Raw genomic sequence first — 20,617 nt, 5'->3', positions numbered from 1 at the left:
TGCTGTTCAAGGATTGCATACATTGTGAAGATGCACACTGGACTGCCTTTTCCAACATGGAGGCCATACTAGATTTGGGGATTGCAAAAATTAACAGTAAAAAAACAATCAAATATTTCAATTTAAAGTCCCTTAAATTTTAAGTACCTCTCACTTGTATACTTTGCATTCTTGTATACAGACGCACAATCGCCAGCTCAACAATCGCTTAGTGTACTTAGTGCTTTTATATTTACCACAAACCACCTCTCTCTTCCACTGCCTGGAAGTGAATGCAAATGGATAGCTGGCTGCAAGCAGCTGCAATTTATCAGCTGCTAATTATTTAACCCCTTAACGACGCAGGACGTATATTTACGTCCTCCGCCGGCTCCCGCGATATGCCGCGGGGTCATGCGGTGTCCCCGCGTCATATCGGGTTGGTCCCGGCGGCTATCAATGGCCAGGACCCGCGGTTAATACAGGACATCACCGTATTAACTCTTCAGACGCGGCGATCAAAGCTGACCGCTGCATCTGAAGTGAAAGTATCCCGGCTGCTCAGTCGGGCTGTTCGGGACCTCCGCGGTGAAACAGCTTACAGGACACCGGGTGGGCCCTTACCTGCTTCCTCGGTGTCCGATCGACGAATGACTGCTCCATGCCTGAGATCCAGGCAGGAGCAGTCAAGCGCCGATAACACTGATCACAGGCGTGTTAATACACGCCAGTGATCAGCATGAGAGATCAGTGTGTGCAGTGTTATAGGTCCCTATGGGACCTATAATACTGCAATAAAAAAGTAAAAAAAAAGTGTTAATAAAGGTCATTTAACCCCTTCCCTAATAAAAGTTTGAATCACCCCCCTTTTCCCATAAAAAAATAAAAGTGTAAATAAAAAAAATAAACATATGTGTTATCGCCGTGTGCATAAATGTCCGAACTATAAAAATATATCATTAATTAAACCACACGGTCAATGGCGTATGCGCAAAAAAATTCCAAAGTCCAAAAAAGCGCATTTTTGGTCACTTTTTATATAATTAAAAAATGAATAAAAAGTGATAAAGTCTGATCAAAACAAAAATTGTACCAATAAAAACTTCAGATCACAGTGCAAAAAATTAGTCCTCATACCGCCCTGTACATGGAAAAATTAAAAAGTTATAGGGGTCAAAAGATGACATTTTTAAACGTATAAATTTTCCTGCATGTAGTTATGATTTTTTCCAGAAGTACGACAAAATCAAACCTATATAAGTAGGGTATCATTTTACCCGTATGGACCTACAGAATAATAAGGTGTCATTTTTACCGAAATATGCACTGCGTAGAAACGGAAGCCCCCAAAAGTTACAAAATTATGTTTTTTCTTCGATTTTGTCGCACAATGATTTTTTTTTTTCGTTTCGCCGTGAATTTTTTAGTAAAATGATTAATGTCACTGCAAAGTAGAATTGGTGATGCAAAAAATAAGCCATAATATGGATTTTTAGGTGGAAAATTTTAATGGTTATGATTTTTAAAAGGTAAGGAGGAAAAAACGAAAGTGCAAAAACTGAAAAACCTTGAGTCCTTAAGGGGTTAAGGACGCAGCTCATTTTCACCTTAAGGACGCAGGCCTTTTTTGCAAATCAGGGCCGGAGTACCACTGATTTAAAGTCCCTTAAATTTTAAGTACCTCTCACTTGTATACTTTGCATTCTTGTATACAGAAGCACAATCGTCACTTTAAGCATTAATAACTCTGGGATGGTTTTACTTTTCATTCTGATTCCGATATAATTTTTTCGTGACATATTCTACTTTATGTTAGTGGTAAAATTTCGTCGATACTTGCATCATTTCTTGGTGAAAAATTCCAAAATTTGATGAAAAATTTAAAATTTTGCATTTTTTTAACTTTGAAACTCTCTGCTTATAAGAAAAATGGACATCCCAAATAAATGATATATTGATTCACATTTACAATATGTCTACTTTATGTTTGCATCATAAAGTTGACATGTTTTTACTTTTGAAAGACATCAGAGGGCTTCAAAGTTCAGCAGCAATTTTTCAATTTTTCACAACATTTTCAAAATCAGAATTTTTCAGGGACCAGTTCAGTTTTGAAGTGGATTTGAGGGGCCTTCATATTAGAAATACCCCACAAATTACCCCATAATAAAAACTGCACCCCTCAAAGTATTCAAAATGACATTCAGTAAGTGTGTTAACCCTTTAGGTGTTTCACAGGAATAGCAACAAAATGAAGGAGAAAATTCATTTTTTTTACACTCTCATGTTCTTGTAGACCCAGTTTTTTAATTTTTACAAGGGGTAAAAGGAGAAACATTTTCCTAAAATTTGTAACCCAATTTCTCTCGAGTAAGGAAATATCTCATATGTGTATGTGAAGTGTTCACTGGGTTCACTAGATGGCTCAGAAGAGAGAGCACGACAATGGGATTTTGGAGAGTGAGTTTTTCTGAAATGTTTTTTGGTGGGCATGTCACATTTAGGAAGCCCCTATGTTGCCAGAACAGCAAGAAAACCCCCACATGGCATACCGTTTTGGAAACTACACCCCTCAGGGAACGTAACAAGGGGTCCAGTGAGCCTTAACACCCCACAGGTGTTTGACGACTTTTCGTTGAAGTTGGACGTGTAAATACTTTTTTTTTCTTTTTTTCACAAAAATGCTGTTTTTTCCCCCAAATTTTACATTTTTCAAGGAGCAATAGAAGAAAATGTCCCCATAATTTGTAACCCCATCCCTTCTGAGTATGGAAATATCCCATGTGTGGACGTCAAGTGCACTGCGGGCGCACTACAATGCTCAGATTTGGCTTTTGGAAACAAAATTTAGCTGAAATGGTTTTTGGGGGCATGTCACATTTAGGAAGCCCCTATGGTGCCAGAATAGCAAAAAAAAAAAAAAAACACATGGCATATTATTTTGGAAACTACACCCCTCAAGGAACGTAACAAGGGGTACAGTGAGCCTTAAGACCCCACAGGTGTTTGACGACTTTTAAAGTTGGATGTGTAAATGAATTTTTTTTCACAAAAATGCAGTTTTTTCCCCAAATTTTACATTCCATATCGTCCCTCGGCGGCACACAAAGGGTTATGTCTTTCCTTTTTTCCTACTGGACAGAAGAATATGATCCTAATAAGATTAATTAAACAATCAATTAATCAATTAACCTGGCACCTGATAACCGTCTACTATAAAACACCCCCAAAAAGAGAGACACATGTTTTTTTCTTCTGTCCTGCGGACACTATGATCTCGGGCACACTGTGGTATATAGCCATCCCCTTAGGGGTTTTTTCTCTCTTATGCTACTGGCTCTGCCTGCGGGTTTCTCAGGCCTCCGGTACGCTTTACGGGACATGCGACTTCCAGGATCTGGAAGTGCATGTAGATCAGGGCCGACGGGGGAGACTGGAGAGATTTTTTGTATCGGGATCTCTTTAGTTCTCTTACCGTTTCAGTTCCTGCTCTTTCCCCAGCCTCTGTGCCTTGTTAGACACATATTGTGGTGGCGTGCACTTCCGGGTCTCACTCTGTTTGTGCGCCTCGGCCGGAGCGCGCGCCTGTGGATGACGTACTTCCGGAGTCCACGCTGGAGACAGTTTTTCTTCCACTTTGTCAGATGCGAGTATTCCCCTATCGTTGCATCTCACTTCCGGTTTATGGCAAGATCATTTAAGCAGAGCGGTTCCGGTCCTCGGTCTAGCCTCGGCCAGGCGCGCTAATCTGCTAGTTAAAAGGTATGTCTGTTTTGATTCTCAGTACTGCCTTTTATTGCCCTTATGATACCGTTAGGTATGAAGTGGTCAATCCTTGCAATATATAGGGATTGGGGTCCTCTGGCCGTGCATAGTTTATGTCATCTGCCGATAGCACTGTGACAGATCCTAGAGTCACCCTACCTACTTGGATGGACTTTAGGACATCACTATTTGTACCCCTCAGTTTATATTGTCCAGTGACATAAAGCTCAGATTTAAAATACTTTTATTTACTGTTTTCATACACTTTCTGTGCACAATACACCTTTGGCACTCAATGCACTGTATAGGGAGAGCTAATTACCTTTATTGGATTATCTCCCATACTATCTGTCACCTGGATTACCTTTATTGGATTATCTCACAGACTACCTGTCACCTGGATTACCTTTATTGGATTATCTCACAGACTACCTGTCACCTGGATTAACTTTGTTGGATTATCTCCCAGACTACCTGTCACCTGGATTACCTTTATTGGATTATCTCACAGACTATCTGTCACCTCTATTGTCTTTACTGCCCTTCCCCCTGTGATGTCCTTCCTATAAAAGAAGACACTTGTTCCTCAATAAAGAGTTCGGATTTTATACCTGAAGACTGGTGTTGCCTGGTTCTTTGGGTACAAGGATGCAATAATCTCTAGTTCTGCCTGGGGATATTGCCTGGGATATGCTGTGGCTTGTCATCCGGAAGGAGAAGTCACTTTTGGCGGAGTCAGTCCGTCACAAGCACCTTTCTTATTCTTTGTCCTCTGATTTCTATTTTTAGAATGGACAGATCTACTGACCTCTGGTCTAGGAAAAGGAAGAAGCACCATATATGTTGCCTTCATTGTTCACAACCCTTACCGGATGAGTACACCCAGGATGTGTGTGTGAATTTTGTTGAACATACTCTTGCTCCCAGCTCTTTTCAGTCTGAGGCAAAGCAGTTTCTGGGTTGGTTCAAAACTAGCCTCCAATCCGTTTTGTCTGAGGTATCATCTCATCATAAATCCTCCAAGTCCAAGCCCAAAGCTTCTAAGACTCCATGTTCTCCTATATCATCCTCTGATACATCCTCTGAGGGTCAAATAAATTCTTCTTCTTCCCCTGAACCAAAAGATCTTGGTACCACGGAGGACTGCTTTCTCTTCAAAAAAGAGAAAGTTAACTCATTAATTAGGGCAGTTAAGAAGACTGTGGAAGGGGAGCCTGTGGAAAAGGACTTGTCTAAAAAGGACTCTCTTTTTTATTTTCCCCACTCTAGTAGTTCTTCTTTTCCCGGTCAACCGCTTTTGGATCCGCTTATTAAAGCAGAATGGCAAAAGCCGGAAAAGAAGCTGGATCTTGGATCCAGGTTCAAAGCAACCTATAAAATGGATCCAGGGATCACAGAATCATGGGATTCACTTCCACGAGTGGATCTAGCTGTGGTGAGGCTATCAAAGAAATCTATGTTTCCCTCTGATGAATCCTCCCTTTTGCGTGATCAAATGGATAGGAGAGCAGAGGGGTCCCTCAAAAGGATCTCAGCATGCAAGGCCGCCTCAGCTTCAGTCTCAGTGGGACGCGTGCTCCGAACATGGCTCACTCAATTAACTTGTGATTTACTGGAAGTAGTCCCTAGAAATGAGATTTTACATATCTAAGATGAAGATGGCAGCAGACTTCTTTGCAGATTTTCCGTTGGATGTAATAAGAATCAACTCCCAAGATTCTCACCAGTTCCACTACTGCAAGGAGAGCCCTCTGGTTAAAGGAATGGTCAGGTGATATACCCGCCAAAAATCATTTTTGCTCTCTCCCCTTCGAAGGACGGGAACTGTTTGGTTCTCAGCTCAACCCTATCTTAGAAGGCATGAGTAACAAGAAGGGGGTGTTTTTCTCATCGCCTTCTAAGAAGCCTAAGTTCCTTCCTAAAAGGAGGCAGTACAGGTCCTCTCCACAAAACAGAAGATTCATGTCTCAAAGAGGCAGACCGAGGCGTCAATCCAGGCCACAATCTTCCTATAAGAAGAAATCGCCTCAGGGAGGTGATATGTCAAAAGGTTTTTGACGCCAACTGTTGTTTACCCCGAGTCGGCGCCAGACTCTCCCTTTTTGCCTCTCTCTGGTGTCAAACATCATCAGACTTGTGGGTAAACTCTGTTGTGTCAAAGGGCTATGCCCTAGAGTTCACAAGAATCCCTCCAAACAAATTCTTCATCAACAGGCAAGATCACCGTGTGCTTCCGTTAGTCCTCGAGTTTCTCCAGAAAGTAGCGCTGGAACCGGTCCCCTCATCTCAGAAAGGTTTTGCGGTTTATTCCAGAGTGTTTGCGGTCCCCAAGAAAGGAGGGTCTTGGAGACTTGTAATCGATCTCACGTTCCTAAACAAGTACATCATGAAAAAACATTTCAAGATGGAGTCCATCAGATCTGTGACAGGTCTCCTAGAAGAAGGAGATTTCATGGCATCTATAGACATGAAGGATGCCTACCTTCATGTTCCTATCCTCAAGTCACATCGCAGGTTTCTCAGACTAGCAATAGTCAGAGACCAGGACATTCTTAATTTCCAGTTCACCTGCCTGCCCTTCGGCCTGTCATCAGCCCCTCGGGTATTTACCAAAGTGGCGGTGGTACTGGCTGCTCATCTCCGTCTTCAGGGAGTGAACCTAATCCCTTACTTAGATGACTGGCTGGTTCTTGCCCACTCAGAAGAGACTCTGGTTCATCATCTTCACATCACAATCGAGGTGCTTCAGTTCCTTCTCAACTTCCAGAAGTCCATGCTGACTCCCACGTCTCGGGGGAAGTTCCTGGGCTTCTTGATCGACTCAGTAACCATGAGGTTATACTTGTCAGAAGACAGGCTTGCCAAGCTGAAGACGGAGGTAAATTGTCTTTTGAATTGTACAGAGTTTTCGGTGCGTTCTGCCATGAGCGTACTGGGTTTAATGACGTCAGCTCTGGATGCAGTGCCTTGGGGAAGAGCTCACATGAGACCTCTCCAGCTAGACATCTTGAACCAGCGGAACAGGAGGGCTTGGACAAACTTATGTCTCTCTCCTCCTCCACTAAGCAGGATCTAGTCTGGTGGTTGCACCCGGATAAGGTTGATTCAGGCAGATCCTTGCGGTCCTTTCCTCAGGTTTCCCTAACCACGGATGCCTCTGCCAGCGGTTGGGGAGCGCATTTAGGGTTCGAATGGGCACAGGGTACATAGAATAAGTCCGAGGCGTCTCTGTCTTCTAACCGCAGAGAGCTTAGAGCTATACGTCTTGCCTTAACTCATTTTTCCTCTCTGTTACAGGGCTTTCAAGCCCTGGTTCAATCAGACAACCTCCCGTCTGTTTACTATCTCAACAAGCAGGGCGGAATTAGATCTCCTCAGATGATGGAGGAATGTCGCCCTTTGATGGCTTGGGCAGAAGACCATCTTGTGGACCTCCGTGCAGTACACATCAGAGGTTCTCTAAATTTCCAGGCAGATTTCCTGAGCAGGAGGAAATTCAATCCAGCGTAATGGAGTCTCAATCCAGAAATCTTCAGGCTGAAAACCAAGAAGTTCGGTCATCCAGAAATGGATGTCATGGCTACAAGAGCAAATCGGAAGATCTATGCCTTTTACTCCATTTATCGCAAAGACCTCCCAGACCACCTGGACGGTCTCTCCTTTCCTTGGAACAACAGATTCCTATTTGCGTTCCCGCCTTTTCCACTCATACCTCGGATGTTATTGAAAATCAAACTAGATCATGCCACAGTTCTAGCAGTTCTCCCGTTCTGGCCCAGGAGGGCATGGTTTCAGATCGCGTGGAGGCTTTCGAAAGGATGTCTTTGGGAGTTGCCTCTTCTCCCAGACCTCCTACTACAAGAGGGTCTTTGCCATCCTGCTCTTCACAAGCTGAGATTGATGGCCTGGCTTCTGAGAGGGTAATACTTCGTTCTCTTGGTTTCTCTAAAGATGTTATGGACTTATTAGATGCCTCAAGAAAACCATCTACTCTTAAGGTCTATTCCAGAGTCATGAAATGCTTCAAGGCCTGGTGTTTAGTTCCTCATATAGACTCTCCTTCCCTTTCTCAAGTTCTCGAATTTCTGAAGGATGGCTACAAAAAAGGTCTCAAACCTAACACACTACGTGTTCAGTTTTCAGCCATTAACAGTTTTCATCAAGGCCGTTTCTCTAACAATGCATTAGTGTCAAGATTCTTCAAGGCTTTGTCTAATCTTAGTCCAGCAGTATCGCCTCCAGTTCCTGCCTGGGACCTACCTTCTGTTCTCCGTTCTCTGGAAGGTCATCCTTTTGAGCCTATAGAGGATTCTGACATCAAGTTTCTGTCATGGAAAGTTTTATTCTTGGTGGCCATTACGTCAGCGAAAAGAGTGTCTGAGCTCCAAGCTTTTTCCATTCAGCCTCCTTACATGAAGATACAGCAGGACTGGCTTCTCTTTCGCTTAAACCCTTCCTTCAGACCAAAGGTGTGTTCAATTACTAATCTTAACCAGGAGATTTTCTTAACAGATTTCTATCCATCTCCTCATGATGAACATCAAGCCTCCCTCCATACTCTTGATGTAAAGCGGGCGGTTCTCTCCTATATCAACAGAACCAAAGATTTCAGATCCTCAGAGGCCTTATTTCTTCAATTTACCGGTCCTAACAAGGTTAAACCAGCCTCTAAGGCCTCACTGGTGCGTTGATTAAAGGACTTAATTTCCCTTTGCTATTCCATCAGGGGAGAAGTCTGTCCATTGGGTATCCATGCACATTCCACCAGAGCGGTTTCTACGTCATGGGCAAACTTGGCCCAAGTCTCTTTTGACCAAATTTGCAGAGCTGCAACATGGGCATCCTCGGACACGTTTATAGATCACTACAAGCTGGATATAACTAGCAGAGAGGCGTCCTTTGGCAGACACGTGCTGGAAATAGCTTCTTCTCTACCCCCCCCCCCCCCTTTAATGTACTCCTTTGCATGTCCTTTTCTGTGCCGCCGAGGGACGATATGGAAGGTTAAAATTTACTCACCGAAATGTTTTCTTTCCATGAGTCCCGAGGCGGCACAGTTCCCTCCCTATTAAAAAATGTTTTTGTTTGCTGCATACTATACATGTGTCTCTCTTTTTGGGGGTGTTTTATAGTAGACAGTTATCAGGTGCCAGGTTAATTGATTAATTGATTGTTTAATTAATCTTATTAGGACCATATTCTTCTGTCCAGTAGGAAAACAGGAAAGATATAACCCTTTGTGTGCCGCCTCGGGACTCATGGAAAGAAAACATTTCGGTAAGTAAATTTTAACCTTTCTACAAGGGGTAATAGAAGAAAATGCCCCCCAAAATGTGTAACCCCATTTCTTCTGAGTATGGACATACCCCATGTGTGGACGTCAAGTGCTCTGCTGGCGCACTACAATGCTCAGAAGAGAAGGAGCGCCATTGAGATTATGGAGAGAGAATTTGGTTGGAATAGAAGTCGGGGGCCTTGTGCATGTACAAAGCCCCCCGTGGTGCCAGAACAGTGAACCCCCCACATGTGACCCTATTTTGGAAACTACACCTCTCACAGAATTTAATAAGGGGTGCAGTGAGTATTTACACCCCACTGACGTTTGACAGATCTTTGGAACAGTGGGCTGTGGAAATGAAAAATTTAATTTTTTATTTTCACGGACCACTGTTCCAAAAATTGGTCAGACACCTGTGGGGGGGGGGGGGGGGGTAAATTCTCACTGCACCCCTTATTACATTCCGTGAGGGGTGTAGTTTCCAAAATGGGGTCACATGTGGGGTCCATTGTTTTGGCACTATGGGGGCTTTGTAAACACGTGCCCTTCAATTCGGAAAAAAATTTCTCTTCAAAATCCCAATGGCGCTCTTTCTCTTCTGAGCATTGTAGTTCGCCCGCAGAGCACTTTACATCCACATATGGGGTATTTTCCATTTCCAAGAAATGGGGTTACAAATTTTGGGGGGCTTTCTTCCTATTTTTCCTTGTGAAAATGAAAAATTTAGGGCAACGCCAGCATTTTTTTTCATTTTCCCATCCAAATTTTACGAAAATTTGTCAAACACCTGTGGGGTGTTCAGGCTCACTATACCCCTCGTTACTTTCCGTGAGGAGTGTAGTTTCCAAAATGGGGTCACATATGGGTATTTAGTTTTTTGCGTTTGTGTCAGAACCGCTGTAAAATCAGCCACCCCTGTGCAAATCACCAATTTAGGCCTCAAATGTACATAGTGCGCTCTCACTCATGAGCCTTATTGTGTGCCCGCAGGGTATTTTACGCCCACATATGGGTATTTCCGTACTCAGGAGAAATTGTGTTACTAATTTTGGGGGTCTTTTTTTGCTTTTTGGGGTCTTCGTTTTTACACTAACCGGCTGATGTAGACCCCAACTTTTCCTTTTCATAAGGGGTAAAAGGAGAAATAGCCACCCAAAGTTTGTAGTGCAATTTCTCCCGAGTACGGAGATACCCCATATGTGGCCCTAAACTGTCTCCTTGAAATACGACAGGGCTCCGAAGTGAGAGAGCGCCATGCGCATTTGAGGACTAAAATAGGGATTGCATAGGTGTATTCTACACCAGTGATTCACAAACAGGCTGCCTCCAGCTGTTGCTAAACTCCCAGCATGGCTGGACAGTCAGTGGCTGTCCAGATATGCTAGGAGTTGTTGTTTTGCAACAGCTGGAGGCTCCGTTTTGGAAACACTGCCGTACAATGTTTTTTATTATTGGGGGGGGGGGGGGGGGGACAGTGTAAGGGGGTGTATATGTAGTGTTTTACCCTTTATTATGTGTTAGTGTAGTGTAGTGTAGTGTTTTTAGGGTACATTCGCACTGGCGCACGTTTACAGTGAGTTTCCCGCAGCTCTTGCCGCAGCTCAAACTTGAAGCAGGAAACTTACTGTAAACCTGCCCGTGTGTATGTACCCTGTACAGCTACTTTTGCAACAGCTGGAGGCACACTGGTTGGAAAACCTTCAGTTAGGTTCTGTTACCTAACTCAGTATTTTTCAACCAGGGTGCCTCCAGCTGTTACAAAACTCCAACACCAAGCATGTACTGATCACCGAAGGGCATGCTGGGAGATGTAGTTATGCAACAGCTGGAGGTACGCAACTACAACTCCCAGCATGGCGAGACAGCTGTTATCTGTTTGGGCATGCTGGGATTTGCAGTTTTGCAACATCTGGAGGGCTACTGCACAGTGATCTCCAAACTGTGGCCCTCCAGATGTTGCAAAACTACAACTCCCAGCATGCCCAGACAGCAAACTGCTGTGTGGGCATGCTGGGAGTTGTAGTTTTGCAAGATCTGGAGTGCCACAGTTTAGAGACCACTGCACAGTTATCTGCAAACTGTAGCCCTCTAAATCTTGCAAAACTACACATCCTAGCATGCCCAAACTGCTATCTGGGCATGCTGGGAGTTGTAGTTTTGCAACATCTGGGGGGGGGGGGCTACAGTTTAGAGAGCACTGTATAGTGGTCTCCAAACTTTAGCCCCCTCCCCAGTTGTTGCTAGGCAACTACTCACCGGCTTCCGTAGTCTTCACCAGGGAGCCGCGCGTCACCGCCGCAACCGGTCAGGTAAAGGACCGCCACCGCCGGTCACGCTACAGTTCCCCCGTTATACCCGGATTATCATCGGTGGGTAGGACGGGGGAACCGAACTTTAACCCCCCGCCCCGATCTGCTATTGGTCGTCGCTTCTTGACGACCAATAGCAGGGATAGGAGGGGTGACACCCCTGCCACCTAACTCCTATCCCTTCAGGGGGACCGGGGGTGTCTTGGACACCCCCGATCCCCCTGATTTTGCGGGGACACCGCTATGACCCGGATCTGCCGAAAGTTGGTCTAAATTGACCGTCGATTTCTGGAGAACGCCGCCATGGGGGGGTCTCAGGACCCCCTGGGCATATGCATGGGATGCCTGCTGATAGATATCAGCAGTCATCCCGGTCCGGTCCCCGACCGGCTAGCGGCGGGGACCGGAATTTACCACGGGCATATCCTTACGCCCTCCATCCTTAAGGACTCAGGATGCAGGGCGTATGCATGCGCCCTTCGTCCTGAAGAGGTTAACTACCCCACCCTCTCTCCACCTGAATTCCTCCCAGACAGAGAGAGAGAAAAAAAAAAGTATGCAACAAAGGGGCATAGACATAGAGTATGTACTGTTAACCCCTTCTCTCCAATGGCCAGCGCCTGGAGGTTGTACCCTGGGTCTGGGTCCCCCACTGTCCCTGCTCGCCCCACTATCTTAGCCTGGTATTATGCAGTGTGGCCACAAGCTGGTTGAAGCCATGGGTGAGTATATCATCCCCTCCACCTGCCAGTGTACTCACAGTTACGGCAGCCGTTTCTGTCTCAGGGCAGCTGCCGGCTTTTGCAGCGGCTCCCTGTACTTTCTGCAGCTCCTGATTTTCTATACTTCAGCTGATCGGATCTCCTCCAGCTTGCTGGCCAGCGGGACCCATAATGGCGGCAGGCAGCTCCGCCCCCCTTCTCCCTGTGCTCGGCACAGGAAGCTGGAGACTAACTGAGAGAGGACAATCTCTTCCCTCTGTCGGCGATGTCTTGGGATCACCGGACAGGAAAAGCCCAGTGCCTTTCTGTGCCTCTCATGAACAGAGCTTCCACCCCTCCTCCCGAAACAAGCCCTCCAGGCTTAGGGCACTGCAGTAGTTGTTCACGCTAACAAGGGGTCCAGTTAGCCTTAACACCCCACAGGTGTTTGACAACTTTTCGTTAAAATCGGATGTGTAAATGGAAAAAAAAAATTCACACTAAAGTGCAGTTTTTCCCCCAAATTTACCATTTTTACAAAGGGTAATGGGAGAAAATGCCCCCCCAAATTTGTAACCCCATCTCTTCTGAGTATGGAAATACCCCATGTTAGGACGTAAAATGCTTTGCGGGCGAACTACAATGCTCAGAAGAGAAGGAGTCACATTTGGCTTTTTGAAAGCAACTTTTGCTGAAATGGTTTTTTGGGGGTATGTTGCATTTAGGAAGGCCCTGTGGTGCCAGAACAGCAAATACCCACATGGCATACTATTTTGGATACTGCACCCCTCAAGGAACGTAACAAGGGGTCCGCTGAGCCTTAACACCCCACAGCTGTTTGACGACTTTTCGTTAAAGTTGGATGTGTAAATGCAAAAAAAAATTAGTTTTTACTAAAATGCAGTTTTTCCCCTAAATTTTACATTGTTACAAGGGGTAATAGGAGAAAATGACCCCCAAAATTTGTAACCCCATTTCTTCTGAGTATGGAAATACCCCATGTTAAGACGTAAAATGTTCTGCTGGCGAACTACAATGCTCAGAAGAGGAGGAGTGCCATTGAGCTTTTGGAACGAGAATTCGTTTGGAATGGTAGTCAGGGGCTATGTGCGTTTACAGTGGCTGTCCAGAAATGCTGGGAGTTGTTGTTTTGCAACAGCTGGAGGCTCCGTTTTGGAAACACTGCCGTACAATACGTTTTTAATTTTTATTGGGGGGGACAGTGTTATGGGGGTGTATATGTAGTGTTTTACCCTTTATTATGTGTTAGTGTAGTGTTTTTAGGGTACTTTCGCACTGTTGGGTTACGGTGAGTTTCCCGCTAGGAGTTTGCGCTGCGGCGTATCCATACGCCCTAGGTCCTTAAGTGGTTAATCACAATTTTTTTTTAGTTTCACAAGTAGTATGAGAAAAAAATCTCCACAAAATTTGTAGCCCAATTTCTCCAAAATAAGGAAATACCCCATATAAGATGGAAAAGCAGCATTCGGGTGCAAAACAGGGCTTAGGAGTGAGACAGCACCTATGAGATTTGAGGCCTAAAGTGGTGATCTGAGGTACTCCCTGAGGTACTCTCGTAAAGTTTATACATCTTTACACCATACCGCGCTCGCTTGGTTGGGATGTATTGCCAAAAGCTGAGTCTCCCCTTAAAGCTAATGAGAGACTCATCAATAGCGACCTCCCCCCAGGGACATAGGCCTTCCAAAATTTGACCCCAAAGTGGTTGATGACCGGCCTGATTTTATACAGGCGGTCATACGCGGGATCAGTTTGGGGGGGGGACATGCAGCATTATCAGCATAATGCAAACATTTCCGAATGGCCTTGAACTGGGGACGGGTTATGGCCATACTGTAGAGCGGGGTCTGGTAGAGGAAGTCCCCGTTCCAGTATTGCCTGACCGTTGGCTTTTTAACTAGGTCCATATGCAGCACGAGGCCCCAAACGGTCCTCATTTCAGTTGCACTGACTGGGAATTAGCCACCAGGCCTAGCTAAAAAGGAGCCCGGGTTTGCGGTGACGAACTGTTGGGTGTACAGATTCGTCTGGTCAACCATTAGATTGACAAAGTTGTCACTGAAAAAAAAAACTGAAATAGTCCATTTCAGTGAACCCGACAATGTCAATATTGATTACTGAGTCACCAACAAACTCAGGAATCACGGGCTCGCTGGCTGAGTCCAGACAAGTTCGCCGGTACCAGGCACCAGTAAACTTGGCTGGGGGGCTTGACTAATATGAGCGCCAGGGGGACTCATACTAGCATGGGGCACAGGAGGTTTGTGGCCTCGCTTGGTGGCATCTCCACCGCCCTGGTGGCTCATCATCAGAACTAGATGATGAGGAGGGCGAGGAAATAAGGAGGATGGGGTCTTCCTTGTCCCCTGAGGCGCTTTCAGTATCGGAGGCAAGTATGGCATATGCCTCCTCCACTGAAAATGCCCTGCGGGCCATTTCCCTACTCTAATGGGGATGGGGGGGGTGTATGTGTGTGGGAAAAACTTTATTAGTGTATGTGCTGCGTGTGGTGTGGTGCGAGACTACTTCCCTAACCCGCCCTAACCTAACTAAACCTACCCTAATAGAAAAAAATATAAACTAAAAAGGGAAAAACATATTTTTTTACTTTTTTTAAAGACTTCTAGCGCAAAAAAAGCCCTGCGAAAAAAAAAAAAGCGTTTACCTAATCAGCGGTGTGCACACTGATTAGCGCTTAGTGGCGGCGGGAGCGCAGAAGTCAATGGGGGTTCCGGCCACTCAGCCCAGAACAGTGGCTGGTGGCACGTACAGACTCCCACACAAAATACCCGAAAAATAAAATTTAAAAAACGCTTAACCCCGGAAAAATGCACCCGCCTGAACCCAGAAAAAAATGCTGATCAGTGATAACTCACTGACAGCGGTGGGGCAGGCCGCACACAGAGGTACGGTCCGTCCACACAGCACAAGCCTGCTTGTGGTGGCACGGACCGCCTATCAATGCAAAATATAAAAATAAAAAAAGCCGCTATAACCCGAAAAAACGCCTGCACCGCAAAAAAAAACAAAATGCTGATCAGTACTACGGGACTGATCAGCGGCAGGTGGGCTTTAGCTAATGGTGGCAGACCACTCTTTTATGGCTAAGAGGGCCAGGCTACACGTTTAGCAAAAAAAAGGTCTGCGCCCAAAAAAAACACTGGCTCATACCGCAGTGACCCTGTAGGGCCCGGGTCACGCAGCTAAAGGTGCTGCGGACCCCCAGACACCTACAGATGTGCACTGAAAAAAAATTTTTTTTTTACCTCCTAATCTCTTTCCCTGCCTAATCTAAAACTGTCCCTAAACGCTGCTGTGCCAGGGGGGCACAGAACATTGCCAAATGGCACTTTTTGGACTGTGAGGGGGGAGATACAGGACAGAGCTCCGCTCTGATCAGCACCAGATGTGAAATGGTGCTGATCAGTGCGGAGCAACATGCTCCTGCTCTCCTCCACCCTCCTCATACACTGTGATTGGTGCGGTCACTTCGGCCGCCCAATCACATCTGTACTTGGGGGGGGGGGCTACATTGCCACCTCCCAGTACAGTACGGATGGTGATTGGTGGTGTATACTACACCACTGATCACCATCCTTATCCGGTACATGTGACCCAGATGACCCGGAATCGCCACAGATCGCTGGTTTGTATTTACCGGCAATCTGCGGCGATCGCTGATATGGAGGGTCCTCAGGACCTTCCTCGGCGAAGTGCCGGGATGCCTGCTGAATGATTTCAGCAGGCATCCGACTCCGATCCCCGCCCGGCGAGCAGCGGGAAATGGAATCGTAGCAAATCGCCGGTCTGAATTGACCGGCAATTTGCAGTGATCGCCGATATGGGCCCCTCGGTGATGTGTCGGGATGCCTGCTGGTCCGGTCCCCACCCAGTGAGCGGCGGGGAACGGAAATGCTCAGGACGTACAGGTACGCCCTTAGTCCTTAAGGATCGGGGATGCAGGGCATATGCATACGCCCTGCATCCCTAAGAGGTTAATGGAACCACATAGTCAATGGCGTAAATGTAAAAAAAATACCAAAGTCAAGGATTGCGTATTTTTGCTTAATATACCAGAAGAAAATTTTTTATAAAAAGCAATCAAAAGTCCCATCAAAACAAAAATGGTATCAATAAAAATTAAAGGCCATGGCACAAAAAATGAGCCCTTATACAGCCCCTTATACGAAAAATAAACGAGTTAAGGAGGGACAGAAGGACAATTTTAAAGGGGTACTCCGCCCCCAGACATCTTATCCCCTATCCAAAGGATAGGGGATAAGATTTTAGATCACCGCAGTCCCGCTGCGAGTTCGCTCTGCGCGTAATGACGGGCAATACAGGGGCCGGAGCATCGTTACGTCACGGCTCCGCCCCTCGACGTCACGGCCCGCCCCCCTCAATACAAGTCTATGGGAGGGGGCGTGGCGGTCGTCACACCTCCTGCCATAGACTTGCATTAAGGGGACGGGCCGTGATGTCACGAGGGGCGGAGCCATGACGTCACGCTGCTCTGTCCCCTGTATCGCCTGTCATTACCCACAAAGCGAACTCGCTCTGTGCATTAATGATAGCGCAGTGCCGCAGCGGCGATCCCCGGGGTTCCCAGCAGCGGGACTGCGGCTATCTGACATCTTATCCCCTATCTTTGGATAGGGGATAAGATGTCTAGGGGCGGAATACCCCTTTAAGCATACTAATTAACATAAAAAATATAACTTTTTCTAAGTAGTAAAATAAAACAAAACCTATATAAATTGGGTATGAACCTACAGAAAAAAGATAATGTGTCATCTGTACCAAAAAGAGCACTTCATAGAAACGGGAGCCCCCAAAAATGCTAAATTGCTTTTTATTTTAATTTCTCCCCACAAATATTATTATTTAATTTTTTATTTTGCTGTAGATTGTTTAGTAAAATAAGCGATGTCCTTTACAAAGTACAGTAAGTGGCATAAGAAAACAAGCCCTCCTATGGGTCTGTAAAAGGAAAATTGTAAGTGTTATGGCTATTAGAAGGGGAGAAGGAAAAGACTGATTGTCGTGAGGGACTCCCGTTTTAGTCCCTTGGACAAGTAGTTTTTTGGCCGTTTGGCTGGCAGAACAGTGGATTGTGCTGCATGTGGGCGATCCATACCACTGCACCACCAATGACAGCTGTATCTGTCATCTATACACTGCTGTCAACAGTTGACAGCAGTGTCTAAATGGATATTTGCCTGCCGTGGTGATCGCCGCATGGCAGCTATGCCATTGGCCTTAGCGGGTCGTTGTTTAAGGGTTCCTGACCAATGATGCACATCTACCTTATAGGATGCACTCTGGCATTGTGTCCACGCCGTAACCGGCAGATGCCCGCTGCAGTGATGGACATCGAAAAGAGCACTTTGATGTCTGTCATTTAACTGTTTAAATTCTGCAATCTATACTGATCCCTGTTGACTTGGTCATCTCTGGTGTCTAGTTGCCCTATTGCTTAGGGTCAATGGGTTGCTGGGAAAGCCAGAAGCCTTACTTTTGCCTCAGCATCTTTTATGGATCGACCATTGTTAAAGAAATAGAGTGCCGATTACATGGATCAGTGTAATGTAATACTAAGTAAAGGGTGTGACACATCTATGGATTTGATAAATTATGAAAAGGAAATATATGCAAGAATTATTTCTGTAACAAATACCAGAGCGAATACACAATCAATATTTGCTATTTGTTTCTAACACTCCAGGAAGTGGCCACTTGTTGTTCTATAAGCACGCCCTTCCTCCCCCTGCACCACCCATGGGCCAACTTAGAAATTTGGATATAAATCCAGTGAGAGGAAAATGACTAGTGTGCTTTCTGGGGGTTATATATTGCCATTACCTTCTGGTTATGGTGCTCCCCTAGTGTTCTGTTGATTCCCTATGTCTAGTTCTGGTGAGAAGAAGCTGTTTTGGTGCATTAAGGGCTAGTTTACGCTTAGGAAACAGGTGTAATCCACAAGGAATTTAATGCATAGTCTTCCTTGAATCAGAGTCTCATAGATTGTAATGGGGCTTTAGTGATACTGTTCACACAGCGTAATTTCTGCACAGATATTTCCGCTGTGGATCTGAGTTCGGCAGTAAGAACCTGTAAAATCCCATAAAGTCAATGGGACTTTGTATTTCTTAGCCAAATAAGCGCCAACTCTGCGTCATTTCTGCTTTATTAATGTGTGATTTTATTATTTTTTTAATTGGCAAAAGACACACAATAGTACAACAGTACAAAGATAATGACAATCATAAGAAGCCAATGCAAACATTAATATGAAAACACAAAATTAGGAAGTGCTAAAGAAAATTATGAAAAAAGCAATAAAAGCAAAATATAAACAAAGAAAATGAGGGGAAACCTTAACCCCTTAAGGACGCAGGACGTAAATGTACATCCTGGTGCGGTGGTACTTAACGCACCAGGACGTACATTTACGTCCTGTGCATAACCGCGGGCATCGGAGCGATGCCCGTGTCATGCGCGGCTGATCCTGGCTGCTGATTGCAGCCAGGGACCCGCCGGCAATGGCCGACGCCCGCGATCTCGCGGGCGTCCGCCATTAACCCCTCAGGTGCCAGGATCAATACAGATCCCGGCATCTGCGGCAGTGCGCGATTTCAATGAATGATCGGATCGCCCGCAGCGCTGCTACGGGGATCCGATCATTCAGAACGCCGCACGGAGGTCCCCTCACCTTCCTCCGTGCGGCTCCCGGCGTCTCCTGCTCTGGTCTGAGATCGAGCAGTTCTATACATAGAACAGATCAGTATTAGCAATCATGGTATTGCTATGAATAGTCCCCTATGGGGACTATTCAAGTGTAAAAAAAAATGTAAAAGTAAAAGTTAAAAATAAGTGAAAAATGCCCTCCCCCAATAAAAAAGTAAAACGTCCATTTTTTCCTATTTTACCCCCAAAAAGCGTAAAAAATAAATTTAATAGACACATTTGGTATCACCGCGTGCGTAAATGTCCGAACTATTAAAATAAAATGTTAATGATCCCGTACGGTGAACGGCGTGAACGTAAAAAAATTAAAAAAAAAAAGTCAAAAATTGCTACTTTTTTTAATACATTTTATTTAAAAAAATTATAAAAAATGTATTAAAAGTTTTTTATATGCAGATGTGGTATCAAAAAAAAGTACAGATCATGGCGCAAAAAAATGAGCCCTCATACCGCTGCTTATACGGAAAAATAAAAAAGTTAGAGGTCATCAAAATAAAGGGATTATAAACTTACTAATTTGGTTAAAAAGTTTGTGATTTTTTTTTAAGCACAACAATAATATAAAAGTATGTAATAAGGGGTATCATTTTAATCGTATTGCCCCTCAGAATAAAGAACATGTCATTTTTACCGTAAATTGTACGGCGTGAAAACGAAACCTTCCAAAATTAGCAAAATTGCGTTTTTCTTTTCAATTTCCCCACAAAAATAGTGTTTTTTGGTTGCGCTATACATTTTATGATATAATGAGTGATGTCATTACAAAGGACAACTGGTCACACAAAAACCAAGCCCTCATACTAGTCTGTGGATGAAAATATAAAAGAGTTATGATTTTTAGAAGGCGAGGAGGAAAAAATGAAAACGTAAAAATTAAGAGTCCTTAAGGCCAAAATGGGCTGAGTCCTTAAGGGTTATCCAGGAAAAAACTTTTTATATATATATATCAACTGGCTCCATAAAGTTAAACAGATTTGTAAATTACTTCTATTAAAAAATCTTAATCCTTTCAGTACTTATGAGCTGCTGAAGTTGAGTTGTTCTTTTCTGTCTAAGTGCTCTCTGATGACGCCTGTCTCGGGAACCGCCCAGTTTAGAAGCAAATCCCCATAGCAAACCTCTTCTACTCTGTGCAGTTCCCGAGACAAGCAGAGATGTCAGCAGAGAGCACTGTTGCCAGACAGAAAACAACAACTCAACTTCATCAGCTGATAATTATTGAAAGGATTAAGATTTTTTAATAGAAGTAATTTACAAATCTGTTTAACTTTATGGAGCCAGTTGATCCCAGTTTTTTCCTGGAATACCCCTTTAAAAAAACAGCATTAACAAGCAGTGGTAATTGAAAGATCCAGGGCAGAACTTAGGCCACATATGCTCCCTCTATGTTCATTAGGGATTCTAATACCCTGACTTCCAAAACTAAGCTCTACTCATCCCATCTCTGCTTTATTTTAGTCAGGAGCAGAAAGAGGATTTTCTGCTCCAAAAATTGTAGCAGAAATCACTCACTATACTATTGGCATTTGAATCAAGCTATACATATTTGCAAGGATTCTAAACAAGGTCACCTTTTGGTTTTAAAGCAGTAGAAAAATAGGTTTTTATGACTAGTGTGGAATACACTGTATAGAGAAGTGGTACTCAACTGGTGGACTTCAGTCCAACCACATTGTAGCTGCCAATCATCCAGACCGCCAGCCGATTTCCTGAGGAGGATCCACTCAACCCCCCCATTAATTTGTATTATCGGTTCAAATCAATAGTCGAGTGTGGCCCAGAGCAAGGGAACACTCAGTTTAATGCTGGGCCAGCAC

At 44.7% G+C, this 20,617-nt stretch overlaps 1 protein-coding gene across 11 annotated transcripts in view; it reads left to right on the top strand.

The window, feature by feature from the left end:
* Positions 1-20,617, top strand: part of DUSP18 (dual specificity phosphatase 18) — a 67,684-nt gene that overhangs the window by 29,451 nt on the left and 17,616 nt on the right. The window contains exon 1 of one of the 11 annotated variants that reach the window (XM_056537264.1): positions 8,934-9,021. The exons of 8 other annotated variants lie outside the window; for them this stretch is intronic. The gene's annotated coding sequence lies outside the window, so the exon portion shown is untranslated. Of the gene's footprint in view, positions 1-8,933; positions 9,022-20,617 lie in introns of those variants that run through there. 2 more of the 11 variants (XM_056537265.1, XM_056537268.1) reach the window with 2 other exon arrangements.

This window comes from Hyla sarda, chromosome 1, assembly GCF_029499605.1.
Source record: "Hyla sarda isolate aHylSar1 chromosome 1, aHylSar1.hap1, whole genome shotgun sequence".
In the NCBI taxonomy this organism is placed as follows: Eukaryota; Metazoa; Chordata; class Amphibia; order Anura; family Hylidae; genus Hyla; species Hyla sarda.
This window is presented reverse-complemented; position numbering and strand designations above follow the sequence as displayed.